This window comes from Mesocricetus auratus, unplaced genomic scaffold (genome assembly GCF_017639785.1).
Source record: "Mesocricetus auratus isolate SY011 unplaced genomic scaffold, BCM_Maur_2.0 Super-Scaffold_100676, whole genome shotgun sequence".
Taxonomy (NCBI): Eukaryota; Metazoa; Chordata; class Mammalia; order Rodentia; family Cricetidae; genus Mesocricetus; species Mesocricetus auratus.
The window spans coordinates 30,070,414-30,088,724 of record NW_024429266.1 but is presented as its reverse complement, the minus strand read 5'-3'; the positions used below and the strand labels follow the sequence as shown (position 1 = coordinate 30,088,724).

Here is an 18,311-nt window from a genome sequence, read left to right as displayed (position 1 = left end):
AACAGATAAGACACGTGGCCAGAAAAACATAAAGATTTACAGTAAAGTCAGACTTGGATGAAGAAAATCTCTAAAGGTTTATAGTGTGTTTAAAAATATACGTGAGATTAAGAGAGAAAATAAAACAGCAAAGTGGTATATAAATATAAAAGCCGGCGTTGTGGTGGCGCACGCCGGTAGGATTTACTCCAGAGGCAGAGGCAGGCAGATTTCCAAAGAGAAACCCTGTCTCAGAGAAAAATAAATGAAAGTGAAAGAAATAAAGTAATAATATATAAATAAATAAGCCACGTAAAGATGGAAAATATACAGAGAGTCTGGATACTGTACGCTAATTATGTTTTTCAGTTTTTTCATTGCTAAGGAAGGAACAAATGCTAAAGTACACTTGATTATAAATGCTTCTGAATTAATTCAACTTATATCTTTTGAAAATGCCTTGACTTCAAAATTTAAGTATAAGGATATGTTACTCGGAAAAGGAGTTTTAGTTTATGTTTCCACAGAAAATGAAAAGCTGAGGATTCCTTCCAGTCTTCTGTGGTTTGACGAACCAAGACCCCCAGAAGCAGTGGACCAGGTGTTCCAACTATTGAGACAGCTAAGATGATGCAGCTTTACAGACCCCGAAAATATGGACTTATAAAGGTTTCTGAGTTTTGTCATGATCCCCATGGTGTGAACAGCGCCCCCTTCCAGCAGGAAGCAGTTTGGAATGAGCGACGTCCCAATTCCCATCTTGTTTATAAATCTTTGTTTTCATTTAAATGGGATTGTTTATAATTGGCTAATGTTCACAGCCGATCTCTTGTTAATGGAAAAAAGGGGAATTATGGTATGGGTATTGTTTTTCATTTATTGATACAAATTCAAGGTCAATTTTGTGATATGTATATTTCTCCTCTTGATTAAGTATTGTGGTTATACTGATCTTTTAAAATGTAATGCATAATTGAATACAGACTATAGATAGTTACTTATAACAGAATTTATAGTTAGGTAAGTTAGGTTTTCTAGATATATAGAGATGTATTTGAGACAGATAAATAGTCTTCAAACCTTTCAAAGACCTTCAGAAAATGGCATTTAAAATGGTTTAGGGTTTTTCTTGACAATGAGAAATGTCTGCTCCTGGCAGCACCAATTATGAGAGGAAAATGGGCATTGAAGAAACTCGTTATGGAGTTTGTTTTCAACATGGCAAGATTAGCCATTTGGGCAAGAAACTGCTCTTGCCTAGACTGACTGTTGCTGTATAAACTGGACATGCAGGACCCACAGGAAAGTGAATGCTGAACTCAGTCTTACAGGGTTCCTGCTTCATGGAAGAGTCCGCGAGACTTTCTGCAGGACAAAGAAAAATAAATGATAGACTGTCAATGCAGATGGACAGTTTGAAATTTCCTGCTTTGCTGAGAAGTGTTCCAGACACATTGTGGCTTATGGGCTGAAGATGGATGCCCCAACTTTACAGAGGAATTTCGGGTGACTGTCCAGGCAGTAAGATACCTCTGTCAATCCTAGTGTTTATATATTATCCTTCTGTGGTCTTTGATGGAGTTGAAGACAGATAGTTATAATTATAGTTTTCCTTAGTGATGATAAAAGATAAGCTACATATAGGACTTTGGACTCACAAGGATGGGATGGATGATATTTTCTTTAGATCTTGCTAAATGTTAATAGACAAAATGTTGTAACTGTGTTCTTACTTGATAACTGTTCTGTCATATACAATTGACTATGTTAAAGTTAAGACCTTCCTTTTTGTTTAAACAGAAAAGAGGAGATTTTGGGGGAAGTCCTGTGCATTTGTCAATAAAGACTGTCTGGCCAATAGGAATCTAGATAGGAGGGACTAGGAGTCCAGGAGGACTCTGGGAAGGAGAAACACAGGAGAGAGTTGAGATGTAACGCCATTGGGGTAGGAAGCCCAGAAACCTCTCTGGTAAGAAACATACTTAGATTAACAATTATGGGGTAATTGCTTAAAGCAGAGCTAGCCAGGAAGAAATAAGCAAGGCCAACAGCTTCATAATTAATACAGCGTCCTGTGTGTTTATTTGGGACTGATGCGGATCTGGAACCAGGCGGGCGGAACGGCTCCTTCTCAAGGAAAAGGCTTCTCTTAACATAAAACCAAATGTGGTGGTGCACACCCACAACCCCAGCACTCAGTGGGCAAACACAGGGAGGCTCAAGACTTTGAGATAGCCTAGATGATATAGTGGGGCTCTGTAAAAATAAAATCTAGTGTTTGCTAATTTATTTATAATGGATGACCATGACCATTGAAGGATTATTTTGCTATTTATAGAAATCTTATAAGTCTTTGAAGTTTTTAAAGACTAGAGTTAGGGGGTTGGGGAGATAGCTCAGTGGTTAAGAGTGAATACTGTTCTTCCAGAGAACTCAAGTTCAGTTCTTAGCACCCATGTCATTTGATTCACAACTTCTTCTGTAACTCCAGATCCATAGGGATCTGAAACCTGTAGCCTCTATGAGATCTGCACTCATGTGCACAGAGTCACAAACACACACACTCTTAGATACATAATATTTAAAAATAAAATCTTTAACAAAATAATTGGAGTTTGAGTTTTACAACTTGTAACTTCAAATAAATCCCCTTATCTTCAATGTAAAATGAATTCTTAAAAGGTTTGAAAGAATTGACTGTATTTGTGACAATTTACATCAAGCAGTTCATGCATTTTTGGAACCACTATTAACTATTACTTTAAAAAGACTTTAGAGTTTAAAGGGGTGTAAGAATACTTGATTTCCATTATCAGTCAACTGGAAAGCAAGATACTTTGAGGAACTATGAAAGGTTCATGTATGAAACTCAGAGGGAAGACCAGATAATCTATTGCATGCAAATGAGATTCCACAACAGTAACACTGAGAATTTGAAAGAAGGGGTTGTGCAATTGTAAAAGAAGAGAGATAAATGCCATAGACTATACTATAGGAATAATCATGCAAATATGAGCTGTGCAAGAACGCCACACAAGTCATTGGTCACCACTACGGCAGCTTTGGTGAGAGACATTTTGATGGAACAGTCAAACACAATTCAACACAGGTGGCAATGTTACAAATGACTGTTCAGATCAGCTCAGGTGTGTGCCTTGCTTTGAAAAGCTGATATGTAAAACTGTGGTGAACATGCTTGCAATTAAATATTGGTGCCAAGCAACTATTTCTTTAAGATAACTTGCTGAATCAAATGTGGTGTCGCCAAAGTCATAGAAAGGTTACATGAATTTGATTTGTTTTTTAAACAGATTCTTGTGCATTCTAGTTTGGCCTTGAGACCAATGTATAGCTGAAGCTAGCCTTGAACTCTTAACTCTCATGCTGCCACTTCTCATGTATATTAGATAAATGGCAACACACCTTGTTTTACATGATGCTAGCAATTGCACCCAGAGCTTCACACATGCTATACAAGCACTCTGTCAATTAAGTATATTCCCAGCATGAATACTGCTTTTAAATGTAAAAGCTCCAATTTGCTAAATATGAAGATCATATTATTTTGGATTTTCTAAGTAAAGTTGAATTTTGCATGTTTCATGGTTAGTTTTGCCAGAGTGTGTATGTTCCTGTGTATGTGTGCACATGTGTTAGTGCATATACACATGTCTATTCAGGTATGTGGAGGTCAGCAGTCAATTTGAGAACATCCAGAGTCTTTTCAAGCCCTTCACCTTTTTATTTCACACAGGATCTCTCATTTTGCCTGATGTTTCCCAGTTGACTAGACCGCCTGGATAACAAGCCCAGAAATGCTCCTGTCCCTCTCTGCCTTCTCAGCTCTAGTGTTATATGTATGCTACTACACCCAACTTTTTACAGGGGTACTTATGGTATGAACTGAATGTTTTTGCTGTTATTTGTTTTGCTTTTATAATCATTTTTTAATTGTAAAATAATCTTTTCTTATTTTACATGCCAATCCCAGTTCCCACTCCCTCCCCTCCTCCTGCTCTCCCCATTTCCCCCCTCCACCCCAACTTCCATCCACTCCTCAGAGAGGATAAGGCTTTCCATGGGGAGTCAGCAAACTCTGGCTCATCTCTTTTAGGCAGGACTTTTTACTTAACTATTTTATCAACTGAATTATCTCCCTAGCTTCTAGTTTTGTCTTTCTGAACTATGGAAGTTTTCATATATCCTAGGTATTTTTTTAGTCTATGTTAAAATATTTATAATGATTAGATATTTGCTTTTTAATTTACTTATGTGTATGGGTGTTTTGTCTACATGTATGTCTGTGCACCCATGTGTGTGCCTGGTGCCATGGAGGCCAGAAGAGGGCATTAGGTTCCCTAGGGCTGGAGTTACAGATGGTTGTGAACCAATGCATAAATATTGGTTTTGAATCCAGATCCTCTGCAACAGCAGCCAATGCTTTTAACCTCTAAGTCATCTCTCCAGTCCTGGAATTTTAAAAAATTATCTTAAATATCTCTTGTAGATTTGAGAAGCAAGCAAGTAAGTAAGTGTCTACTTAGATTCAAAACAGCAGATCTACGCCTAGTTGAGCTTCAAATGTTGATTGGCTCATGGTGGCTTGACAATAAAAGTATTTCCCACCCAGCCCAAGGCTCATACATCTGAACCCTTGCATTACTTCCTTGAGAAGTCCATATTGTTCCAACTTTCACAATGCTGAGCTAACAATTCTTAAGTATTCCGTATTCAGTCTACCCTGTAAGCTAGTACTGTGCTCTTGATGCCTGATAGACCCAGATCTCATTCGTTCATCCAGCTAAAATGTATACTGCCCTTAAGAACACCTACTAAATAGGAAATATTATGTCTCACCATCTCAAAGTCTAGGATGTTAAGCCAAATCTATAAGTCATCCCTCCCTTTGTAACCCCAATTTCCATCCACACACACTTTAAAAATCAAACCTTACTTCCTATTGTGTTTTCTCAAGATGTCCTACCTTTTCTCCAGGTATTATCACAGGCAATCACAGTCCCTGCTAATTTTACCTCAGAAGGTCAACTCCTTTTGTTTTTCCCCACAGCTGCCATCTGGTCTGAGAACTTCTCACCTGATGCCTGTCCGCCCAGCCTACCTTCCCTCTGGCCTCACTTGTTCCCTCCATGTCCTACTTCAGCTCTCTGTGTCCCCTGTGTCCCTCTTCTTGTACTATAGAGATGCCATCTCTCTATTCAAGGATCTCTACAGCCTCCCCCGCCTAGGATTGGGCCCTGTGTCCACCAGCCCCTCACCAGAACCTTCTGATAAGCTGGGCTCCAACCCAATTCTCCACCAATCTGCCTGGAAACCTGAAGTTTGCTTAGCTTTATTTCTTCACTGTCCTCCACAGGAGTCTTCTCACTTTTCTCATCCAAATTCTTTCTAATTATACACAAATTCTTTCTAGTAGTCCAAACCCAGTCAGCTCCTCTTTTTCAGGAAGCCAGTTTTGGCGAAAACCTTAGTTTTTTCAGAAATAGAGCAGTCACACAGCAGAAGGACTCTGAGCTTCCAACATGTCAAATTTTATATAACAAAATTTTATTAAACATCCATTATTCACTAAGTCCTGTTCCAGGAACAGGGTGTATATTAGAAAATGAAAAGCTATGACTCCCCCTTTGAAGGAACATTTGTCGATTTGATGTAGGATGCCCCTCTGTATGCTGTGAATATGTTTCATTACCATTAGTTAATAAAGAAGCTGGCTAATAGCCAGGCAGAATATAACTAGGTGGGAAATCCAAACAGAGATACAGAAAGAATGAAGACAGAGTCAGGGAGATGCCATGGGGATACCATGTAGCTCCTGGAGGAGTAAGATGCCAGAACATTACAGGTAAGTCATGGCCACGTGGCAATACACAGATTAATAGAAATGGGTTGATTTAAGTGTGAGAGCTAGTCAGTAATATGCCTGTGCCACTGGCAAAACAATTATAATTAATGTGATGCCTCAAAGTGGTTATTCAGGAACTGTGGGCAGGAGAGAACCCTCCAGTTACAGGCATCTCACTCTACTAGCATATAGGAAGTCCCACAAGACAGATAGCAACATGGTCCTGTGAATGTCAAAAAAGAGAGCAGTCAGACCACATAAAAACTGAAGGAAATTCTTAGAAGAAATGCCATGTGATGAGAATATTGAAAGATGGGTTAAAAACTTCAAGACAAAGAACATTTGGAAGAGAATTTGAGACAAAGGACACAAAATAATTAAAACCAGAGACAAAAACAGTGGGAAAGGCATGAGGGGCAACAGACATCTGAGTGTTGTTAGACAGTGATGTAAAACAAGAAGACTTGGTAAAGAATGAGGTGAGAAGTGACAAGAAGACATAAACCAAGCAAGTGACACTTGGGAAACAATACTTCAAAATTAGCACTCTAGTCTGGAATGAGTTAAAGTGTTCGAGTAAAGCCATAAATGATTCAGTTTTGCTTTAGAGGAAGTATTTTCTCTATAGTGTAGAAAACACACTTTTTAAGGACTCAAGTCAGGGGAAAGGAAGCTAGAGAAAACAGTGTTATGAGCCAGAAAGGGGAGGCCAGAGCACCAGGGATGGGGATGGCTCCAAAAACAGATTCAAAATCATTAAGGGTTCATACTAATGAACCTTACTGACCGCCCTGAAGCAGGAAGTTCAGACAAATAAGTTTTGCATGATTCCTCTGTCTCTGGTTTGGGCAACTAGATTTGGATGGTAGCAGTAGTGATCAAGAAGTGCCATGCTTTAAATTTGATCTAATGTGTAATCTTTAGTTTCACATGTTCCATAGAGATCTCGAATTTGACATAAATCAAAACTTTCTTCTTGGTTATTCCCTGTGTACTGCCTCCTGTATGTACCAATAATCTCCAAACAACATTAGTGATGGGATTCTGTGTGTGGAGTATGCAAAGATGAACAAAAACTTTGGGGTAAGGGTAGAAAGAACTCTGGGGTACACCAGTAGTTAATGGCCAGAGAAAATAGAAAGGCTCATAAAAGCTGGAAATGGATGAGTAGAGACCTGTGAGAGGGCCAGCAAGATGGCTTAGTGGGAAAGGGCCCTTGTGGCTAAGCCTGATGACCTGAGTCCCTGGAACCCATATGGTGGAAGGAAGACAAGAGAAGTCTTCCACAGGGAAGAGCACTCCAATTTGTTGTCCAGTGCCTAATGGTTAACCCTGAAAACACACAAATAGTATCATACAAACTGAACAGGTTCTTTTTAGGATATATATATATGTACATATGCATGCATGCATGCAATAACATTTAATGAAGAAAAGGCTATGAATTTGAAGAAAATCAGGGAGGATTGTGTGGGAGAGTTTGGGGGGTTAAGGAAAGGGAGAAATGCAATAAAATTATAATCTCAAAAGTGAAGCAAAAAGGAACGGACTCCTCAAAGCTGTCCTATCACACCAAGCATGCACATATTAAAAATCAATAAATGTCAATAAGCTATAAAGTAAGAAGGGTGCCAGGAGAGATACAGCCAACAAAGCAAGGTGGAGACACAGATAAACACCGAGAAAGCCACCTTCAACACAGCGGTGTGAAATTCGCCAATGGTATTCAGAAATTGAGGGTGAACCCCAAGCTGTGAGGAGCTGAATAATACGTAGATTATGACACATAACTCAGCTGAAAAGAGAATTTAGACTGGGTAGAGGCAGGGTCAGTTCAAGCCAATTCAAGGGAACCCAATTCAAGCCAAAGGAATGAAGAGTGCAGAGGCACACAGCAAACAAGCCGGTTCTTAATGTAATCCATCACTGTAATCAGAAGAAAGCCAAGTAGCTACAAAGTTACAAAGATAAGGGTGTCTCTTTCATGCAAAAGACCAGAAGGGAAAGTCATGCACCTCCTCTGGGAGAAGTCCAAGCACATTATTTTTTTAATTTTAGAAACACTCTTATTTACATATTCATTCCCCCATTCCCTTGTCCTCCCATCCTCCCATGCTTCCCACTGACCCCTCAACATCCCCTACCCACTCCCCAGGGATAGTGAGACCCTCCACAGGGGATCATCAAAGTCCATCACATCATTTGGGGGAGGGTCCAGGTCCTCCTTTCCGTATCTGGGCTACAATAGTATCCCTCCATAGGGAATGGACTCCCAAAGTCCATTTGTGACCTAGGAATAAACACTGATTCCACTGTTACAGGTTCTATAAACTGCCTTAACCTTGTTGGCACCCTCATTCAGAGGGCTTAGTTCGGTCCAATGCTGGTCCCCGCCACTTAACATCTAGGGTCTGCATGCTCTAATTAGGTCAAGTCAGCTCTTTCTATGGGTATCTCCAGCATCCCAGCATCGTCTTGGTTCATTTGCTCATCCCTCCTCCCTCTCTGCAACTGGATTCCAGGAGCATGGCTCAGTGTTTAGCTGTGGGTGCTTGTTTCTGCTTCAGTCAGCTACAGGGTCAAGGTTCTAGGAATAGTAACCAAGGTAGTCAGTCATCAATCTCATTATAGGGGAAGGGCATCAAAGGCAGCCTCTCCACCACTGCCTAGATTCTTAATTGGGGTTATCCCTGTGGATCCCCTACCATTTCCTCTGTGCCAGACCTCTCTCCAAACCTGTGCTGGCTCCCTTTATCAAGGCATCTTCTTTCTTGCCCTCCTCTAATCCTCCTGTCTCAGCCCTCCTGTCCCTCCTTCCCCCCTCTTCCCTTTTCGTCTCCCTCCTTTCTCCCCCTATGCTCCCAATTTTCTCAGGGGTTCTTGCTCACCTCCCCATATTCGGGGACCATGCATTCTTCTCTTAGTGTTCTCCTTGTTTCCTAGCTCTTCTGGAGGCGAGGTGTGGATTGTAGGGCTGGTAGTCCTTTGCTCTATGTCTAAAAACCATATATGAGTGAGTACATACCACGCTTGTCTTTTTGTGAACTGGGTTACCTCACTCAGGATGGTTTCTTCTAGTTCCATCCATTTGCCTGCGAATTTCAAGATTCCTTTGTTTTTTTTTTCCCGATGAGTTGTACTCCATTGTGTAAATGTATCACATTTTCTCAATCCACTCTTCAGTTGAAGGGCATCTAGGTTGCTTTCAGGTTCTGGCTATTACAAACAGCACTGCTATGAACATAGTTGAACATATGTCCTTGTTTTATGAATGTATATTCTTTGGGTATATGCCCAGGAGAGGAATTACTGGATCTTGAGGTGGACTCATTTCCATTTTTCTGAGAAACCGCCATACTAATTTTCAAAGTGGTCATACAAGTTTGTACTCCCACCAGCAATGAAAAAGTGTTCCTCTTTCTCCACATCCTCCCCAGCATAGACTGTCACTGGTGTTTTTGATTTTAGCCATTCTGGCTGGTGTAAAGTGGTATCTCAGAGTTGTTTTGAGTTGCATTTCCCTGATGGCTAAGGATGTTGAGCACTTTCTTAAGTGTCTTTCAGCCATTTTAGATTTCACTATTGAGAATTCTCTATTTAGTTCTGCACCCCAGTTTTTCATTGGGTTGTTTGGTATTTGGGTGGCTAGCTTCTTGAGTTCATTGTATATTTCAGAAATCAGTCCTCTGTCAAATGTGGGGTTGGTAAAGATTTTTTTCCCATTCTGTGGGCTGTCATTTTGTCTTGCTGACTGTGTCCTTTGCCTTACAGAAGTTTCTTAGTTTCAGGAGGTCCCATTTATTAATTGTCGATCTCAGTGTCTATGTTACTAGTGTTAAGTTCAGGAAGGAGTCTCCTGTACCAATTCGTTCAAGGGTACCTCCCACTTTCTCTTCTAAGAGGTTCAATGTGGGTGTATTTATGTTGAGGTCTTTGATTCATTTTGGATTTAAGTTTTGTGCATGGTGATAAATATGGATCTATCTGCAATCTTCTTCATGTCCACATCCAGTTATGCCAGCACCATTTGTTGAAGATGCTTTCTTTTTTCCATTGTATAACTTTAGCTTCTTTGTCAAAAATTAGGTGTTTGTAGGTGTGTAGATTAATATCAGGGGTTTCAATTCTATTCCATTGGTCCACCTGTCTACTTTTGTGCCAATACCAAGCTGTTTTCAGGACTGTGGCTCTATAGTAGAGCTTGAAGTCAGGGATGGTGATACCTCCAGAAGTTCCTTTATTGCACAGGGTTGTTGTGGCTATCCTGGGTTTTTAACAGAAATATTAGAACAGCCGTGTCTGTTCTGGGAAGCCAGATGCATATGGGACCGGTTCCTTTCTTTCTGGAGGTCCGCTGGAGTTTAAGCCCTCCCTTTAGGGATCGAATCTTTTTGCTTCCGAAGTGGTTGAGAATCATTTTTGTGAGGTGTCACTGCACCACCATGTGGTCACTCCAAGAAGTAGCAATTCTGCTACAATGCATTCTGATTGCTTCATTCCTGTAGTGTCCCTTATCTCCCTCCAAACCTCAAACAACCCTTGCCTCTTATAAGCACTCTCCCTTTTGTGATTCATTCAATTTCACCAGGGCCATCTGTGCGACCACTGGAAAATCTGCTAGCTTTCATTGAAGCCCAGAGGTAGCCTCTACCCTCTATCTTAAGTTCAGTGTGTTGACAGAATGTGGAAAGAATTAAAGCTAATCTTAGCAGACTTAATCTTTAGCAATAATCATCCTGTCATGAGAGTGACACAATGTTTTGTTTTAATCTGAGTTATTACAGAATAACAGTTTTACATGTATGCACACACAAAAGCCATGGTGACATAGGGACAGAGTCAGCCTGCTGGGATAAATAGAATGGATTTATTGGGTGTTTCGAGACCCAAATACCCCAGCACTCAACCCACTCACATCTCAGCCCACCAGTACCATGGCAGCCTTGTCTGACTGACACAATTGCTTGAGTGAAAATGAAAACAATTTATTTTTTTAAATCGATCCTTTAACACCTTTGCCATTTTTGCTTTTCTCCTTTGATCGTATTTTATTTCCTGATTAAAACAGATGCAATTAAAGAAAATTTAGATTTCTTGTGGAGCGAGAAGGGTTGAAATCACTCATAATTTCATAGTGTGTCTTAATGTTTTGGTACTTTCAATTCTTATAAATGTTTTTATTAAAATAGACAACTATTGTATGTACATATGTATTTACATACATATATATAATTGGGTTTTTGGTTGTCTTCTGGGCATGACAGAGACATTACCCTTATGAACTCACTGCAGATGCATGTATGTTGGCAGTTCATAGTTGCTGGGTGAATAAATGTCCTTTTTTCGGTGGGGCAGACACTGATATGTTGCCCATGTTCTCTTAAACAACCACCCGCCCACAGGGGCAAGAAACTTCAATTAAATTCAACAAATCACATACAAAAATCAGATGTGAATTTCTTGCTGAAAAGAAAGGGTTTCATGGGAGGAGGGATGAGAGGGGGGAGTGAGGGACTAAAACAAGAAATTGTTAAACAATGACTCTTCTTCACAGGGCTAGTACTTAAATAATGAGCTTTCCCCAAACTTTTAACCCCAAATCTCAGTTTCTGTAACTAAAATCCCTACTCCAACATGCTGTCTAAGTGCCAAGTGCTTCATGGCATCAAGCTAATTCTTTTCCAACTACATCCACATCATTCCATCAAAACTGAGTCAAACCACGACTTTGAAAGCTTTTACTTGTTTCTCTCTTTTGCCTTTTTTTGCCTTTTTGACAAGCTTGTGTCCATCTTTTTCTCTTCTTTCTTTCATTCTCTCTTTCTTTGCAGAGGAGGGACAAAGATATTTTATAAAAAAATAATGCAAAGAGAAAAATTATCTAACATCCAACCTCTGAAATACAAAGAGATACATCGAAAAGCATTGTTGTACTGTCCAGAAAGAGTCTTTCTAAACTATTATATCTGTATCAAGGTCCTCACTCCCAGAGATGGAAGCACAGAGCCTGGAAAAACAGCCAGTGAGGCTTTCTGCTTCAAGATGAACAGAAGACATGGCCCTGGAAATATCCATTCTCTCTCTTTTTTTTAAAAAAAAAGGAGAAAAAATCCAGGCAGCAGGAGAGCAAGACTGTTAACCATGTGGGTCCTAGTTCCTGCATTACAGGGTTTGGCCCAGGGGAAGAGGTTCAGAATCAGTTAACACTGGGGACAGCAGATCGTGCCTATTGTCTAGTCCCATCTGAGATATCTGCAGAAAATACATCACCAGTGTGTGGACACACAATTAAGAAACTCAGTGTGGAGAGAACTCCAATTCAGCTTCCAAAGCAACCTTTACTTCCCTTGGAGTATCAGGGAGGAATCAACATCCAACAGACCACCCACTGACCTCACATTAGCAATAACATTACTTCAGAGACTGAGGTAGACCTGCACAAGTGGATTAATTAGAGAAAATGGTGGAGACCCCAGGGCTTATGGCCACTGAAAGTCAAAATTGAGCCAAGCCAGCCAAAGGGTACTAACAGGTTCTGAGCAATTCAGATCGAAGTGCCAGCTACCCTTCAATTTGCTCTGCGAGCAAGGCAAACAGCAGCTGGAAAAATACAAACATCACATAATTCTAGAGAATGTGGTCCCAAAGTCTTCAGGCCTCCTTATCAAGATGTATGGGTAGTATTTAAAGTAGAAACAAAAGAGCACAGAGAAGTTTTATTTCCTAGAGAGTCAAAGCATTCCTTAAAGTGGTTTTAAATTATCAGATGCAACTAACTTCAAACAGTTTGAAAATATGATTTTCCCCAATATGAGTTTCCCAGAAAAATATCAAGAAATTTCCAGAGAAAGACATGACTTCCTTAAAGGGTCCAGGATGTGGTGGCAAATTTCCTACATTCATCCCTTTCACTCATTAAAACCGTATCTACAGTGAAGGCTGTGTTCAAATGACAAATCCCCCAGAATAGTAGAACAGGAGAAAAGACCAAAGCAACTTAATGTAGACGCTAGAAAGAGATGAGTAACTGGATACCTGAGAGAACCAAATCTCACATGGGCAGTGGACAAACCTGAGGAGACTTAACACCACAGAGTCTTCAAAGTTCTCAGGAAGGGGTGGTGCCAGTGTCTCTGGAACTGAAGGTGAGGGGCCTATCTGAGATAACTAAGGGATGAATGGTACTTTCTAGAGAGTTTGGAATCCCCAAACTCCTTTATCTTCTCCACACGTCTTTCCCCACCCTGACGTAAAATGCGTTCTTTGGAAAGGTAGCAGAGATTTCTGGCTCTCAAGGAACAGCAGGTACAGCTACAGGTGCAACAGGCTGACCCAGAAAAGCAGAACGAGCCCTGAGAGAACGCTGAAGGCATCAGACTGTTGCCGACTTCTGCTTCCATGACGCTGCCGCCAGTCATATTGCTCCTCTCCGGGAAGGGAGCAAGAATCTAACCAAGCAGGCCAATGTGAAGGCCGGATGCCAGGTTTAGAGATGGCTTTCCTCAGACCCTGTTTTTCGTTCTGTTTTGTTTTTGGAGACAGTGTATCACATTGAGCCCACACTGACATGGAATTCATTATGTAGTCCAGACTGGTCTCAAACTCCCTCTGAGCCTTCTATTTCGGCTAGGATTTACAGACATGAGCTACCATGCCCAGTTCAGAGCCAGCCTTTTAACTTGAGCGTGGAGTCTGTTGCTGAGCCAGCTTCAGCCCTTAGCTGTTCTTGGCTTATTCTAACCATGTGCTGAGCACTGTTTGTATGCCCCAAGCAGAGCTGTTTGTGTGGCTTCCCCTGCCCTCTCCAGGTTAGACCAGCTGAGAGGTCCTTCGGACTGCAGAATCTCTCTCTCTGCCTGACTCCTAAAAGCTTTGAGAAGATGACAAGAGGAAAGGGAAAACACAAAATACTCAATCTCACTGGTCAGCCGCTACCAGCCTGCTCCACGTGGGAGCCCTGCCAGGTAGGCCAACTGTGGTGACTCTTGTTTCTCAGCTGAGATCTCTATTACCCACTAACTTCTCTCAGGGGGACTCACAAACTTTTGGGAAAATTAAATCTAGACTGTAGCCTAGAGACCATTAGGTTTACCAGCTCCCGTGAGAGCTGTGTACCAGACATTGAGTGTTTCCTACACACTGCCGTGTCTAAGCTCACCACTCAGATTCCAACAGCAAAGATACACACTGTTTAGGGATTCACACACACAGGCTGAGTGACAAAACTGAGTGGTAAAAAACGATCAGGACTTTCCCGCCACTCTGGTACATGGAGCTGTAAACAGCACTGAAGGCTTAGGTGATGATCTGGGAAAGAAAGAATGGGGACAACACCTGCCTGGGTGTCTAAATCTGCATATTATAAGGAAGGCAGAGGTCTATGTGTCACAGGAACCCAGCTCTGCCGTCTAAGGACTCACGGGGCACTGATCCTGCTTTCTGAGAGAATGGGAATTTTTTTGTAAGTACGTAGGAAACATCCCTTGAAAACCCCCAAGCAGAATTAGCTGATGAGGGTGGTAGAGATAACCATAAGGAGTTGGGCTCAGACCAAAAAGCCTAAAAGCAGTCACCATAATCTATTTCAGAATATCAGAGTGCTTTGACCTTAATTGGAAAAATAAGTATTGTTATGGGCACATGTGTTTCTTCAACCAATGACATTTACTTATCAAGCATCTATTCTGTGCCAGATCATTCACTGGCATTTAGGATGCAACATTTAAGATATTTTTAAAGTCCTTGCCTTTGTGGAATTTATAATCCAAAGGGGTCAGGGAAATAAACAAAACAAAGACATACACAAACAGTAAATAGACACAAAAGGTAAGCCCTGTGGAGGAGCGGAGTCGGGGACTGGGAGTTGGGAGGGTGCAGTTTTCAATTTTATATAGTGTCATTAGAGAAGAGGAGTTGAGCAAAGCCTGGAGGCAGACATGAAAACTTGTGCACACTCCCTCCTGAGTAGGCACCAAGTGGGACTGAGGCTGTCAGTCTTAGGCATGTAACTCTGCCTCTCAGATCCGTCTCGGGCACCGGGAAGATGAAGGCAATGGAAACAGACATGCTCTACTCCCCATCGTTGGCTTTTGCGCATGCTATGCTCAGCAGGCCTACCCATCCCAGACTTAGAAATGAGTTCCAAAGCCTAGACAAACTTCTGAGCACAATACAAGAAGTCAGCAGAACCTCTTTCCGGGCTTTTTACTTTTCAAATCATGGATCAATTCTTCTTTTTCCTAGACAGTTTGTCCCAAAATGTGTTCCTCAGCACCCTAGACCCAAGATATTCCACACAACAAAAGGAAAGCTGGTGTTTGCAGGCATGTGAGAGGACTTAGCCTGCAGCACTGCACACACAGTGTTGGCACACGCAAATACACAATAGAGCGTAAGTGTGTTAAATGACTAGCAGAAGAAAAGGAAAAAAGAGAGAGAAACAACAAAAATAACCCTGCAAACGCCCTTGCTCCAGGTAGTTGTAAACTCACAACTGCAGACCAAGAGGGCATTTGCTGTCTGACATTGTGGGCCCTAGGGAACCAGCGTCTGTGATGAGGAATGCCACCACACAGAGAAAGAAAATGGACAGCTCATCCAAGCTTCCTCCCAATCTAACCCAAACACACAGCTAACATAGAAGATCAAATAAAATGCAGATAGAAAATGTTCTCATGCATGAAAATGCGTGGAAAAAGACACGGAGACCTTGGGACACATAAAAACAAAACTGAGAAGTTGTGCCCTGTGCCTTGGTGTCACCGGGTAAGGGACAGAAACTGAAAGCAACAAGTCTTTATGGTTGATGCATTCTTCTGGGACCCAAAGGCCTTGCAAGATTCTCAAACATTTAAAATAAGAGGTTTCTCACCATGAAGCTGGGGCAAAACAAGTCTGGCGGGCTGTTTAAGGCATCAAGCAGGTTGAGGGACTCACATTAAGGCAGAAATACTGAAAAAAAAGACAAAAGGAAGCCACTCCCACCCCACCCCTACTCGGTCCTGGAGTCTGTGAAGTCTTTACTTTCTGCTTGAGTGGCAGCAAAGATATAGCCAGCTCCAATACATTGAAAAATGGGGGAAGTTGACACTAGATGACATTCTCCACTCAAGAAATGAGTAATAATGTCAAGGGGGGCACAGTCTGCTACCCCTCCAGATTTTAGCGTGACACTTCCCCCATAGAAACTGTGAGCCAGCAACAAGTACCAAATGCCACTGAAAACAAATCTGTTACAGTCAGGCCACACTGCTCAGCTGAAGTTCAGGAGGGGGGTGGCCAGCTGAGAGCACAAAAGTCACAGCACATCCGTGCCCTCAGTCACCAAACCTGAGTGTCCCCGTGGGCCATGCTCTAACCCGAGTTTCTTTGCAAAATACTTCACCTTATTTAAGAACACCCACACAGCTAAACCAGCTCAGTTTAACACTGAAAGCCCTGGGAACCAAAGGGAGCAAGGCAGAGGAGGGGAACACTATAGAGCCATGAACACATATGGACTCTGCTCTCTCCTAATTAACTAGGAAACACACGGAATTTTGCAGTAGATGCTACAATTCAATGAAGTATGTCTTACCTGAGTGCATCCCAACAAGGAGTGGTCACGGCCGCTATCACATCAGCATTTCCATTTTCTGCTCCTGGTTGGAGTCACTGCATAGATCTGGTCACATGTCTTCTTTCGTGTGGACACCTCACCCAAACACCAGGCCCTATGGGCTACAAAGTAGAAGTCACTATTTACAATTTTGCCAGATCAGAAATCTTTTAAGATCTGGTCACATGTCTTCTTTCCTGTGGACATCTCACCCAAACACAAGGCCCTATGGGCTGCAAAGTAGAAGTCACTGTTTACAATTTTGCCAGATCAGAAATATTTTAACTCAGACTTTATCATAATGCAGGAGTAATGAGGCCACTCCTCATAGAACATCTCCTCCCTTTACTACCCCAGTCTCTTCCCAGCCCCCAAACTTCACTGCATAAAAGCGACACAAATTTCAGGAGGGGAAATATTCTATTTTCATATTATTCTATTGCTAGGAGTACATATATGCTAATCAACACAGTAAATGACATTAGTAACACATAATCTTCCCAGTGTAGTTAAGATGGATAACAAATCAATTAGAAACTTATTAAGTTTCTCATAATTTTTTTGTAAAAAGGTGAGAAGAAAAGAGAGAATCCAAGAATGAAGTTTAAGAAGTTATTTTTGCTGGGCAGTGGTGTACACCTTTAATCCTAGCACTCTGGAGGCAGAGGCAGGCAGATGTCTGTGAGCCTGAGACCAGCCTAGTCTAGTGAGTCAGAGTGAGTTCCAGGACAGCCAGAGAAATCCTGTCTTGAAAAAACAAAACAAAACAAAACAAAAAACAAAGTTATTTCCTAGTTCTTCACAGTGCCCCCCAGAGGTAGGTGTGTGTGTGTGTGTGTGTGCACATGGGAGTGTGCACACCTATGTGCATGTGTGTGTGCATGTGCCTGTGTATGTATGTGTGTGCATGTGTGAATTATCCTCAAGTGTTAAGTGTCTATAAATGACATACAATTTTCTCACAAGATATTCTCTCCCACAAGTACCTGCTGCACAGAGTGGTTGGACTAAAGGCAGCAGATCTATGCTACAGAACATAGGATGAAAATATTCCTTTCCTTAGATAAGACAGAGATCCCCAAGGAACTGTAACAGGGGTCAAGACCAGGTTTCCTCAGCTGCCTCCCTTTGATAGCTCTTTGCCATACTTTGATAAATGAACAAGGAAACTCATACCTGTCCAATAGTCGGAGGCCACTTTTTTTGTCAGCCACTGTAACTCTTTGTCTCACTGTCTCCATTCACTTACAGGATTTAACCTCTCTTATATCCTAAACCATCCCAATCCTTTACTCTTTGTTGTCAGGGTCTCCATCTATTGCTCCTGCTCTGTGAGCTTCCCATACTATCTTAATTTCATACACCCATTCTTTGTCCTTATTCACTCAACTTTCCCATTGTGCTGGTCCCTTAATGGCATTACCCTACGTATCTTAATTTCTTAATATCTTTCCACCTCTTACCCTTTTCTAACCCTTGTCCCCTCACTCCTATGTTCTTTTAAGGTGTTCTGTCTTTCCACTTTCTTGATTACATAGGATTTAGTTTCCAAATTCTCACACAGAAAGAAAATACAATAATCCTATAACAGCCCTTGCTCATATTCTCAGACTTTGTCCCAGACTTTTCTGAGGTACGTCTATGGCTTTTACAGAGTTTCCTCTTTGTTGCAAGTCTCTTCCATCCAGCTGCAAACTTTCTTCATCCTGGGAGAGGAAGAATGCATGCCTTAACCTCTTAGAGGGACAGTACTCACAAACTGCCCAACCTTTTTTCCCCTGTGGTCCCCTGGTTCAATGGACATCTCTTTGGAAAATGGTGCTTATTTTATATCACTCTTATCCTGACATTTAGTGACTACTATAAATAATG

At 41.5% G+C, this 18,311-nt stretch overlaps 1 long non-coding RNA gene across 4 annotated transcripts in view; it reads right to left on the bottom strand.

Moving 5' to 3' along the window:
* LOC110341093 overlaps positions 1-18,311 on the bottom strand; it is a 170,882-nt gene that overhangs the window by 140,050 nt on the left and 12,521 nt on the right. For all 4 annotated transcript variants that reach the window (XR_005874221.1, XR_005874220.1, XR_005874222.1 and 1 more), the window contains exon 2: positions 16,419-16,561. This is a non-coding gene — a long non-coding RNA (uncharacterized LOC110341093). The remainder of the gene's footprint in view (positions 1-16,418; positions 16,562-18,311) is intronic.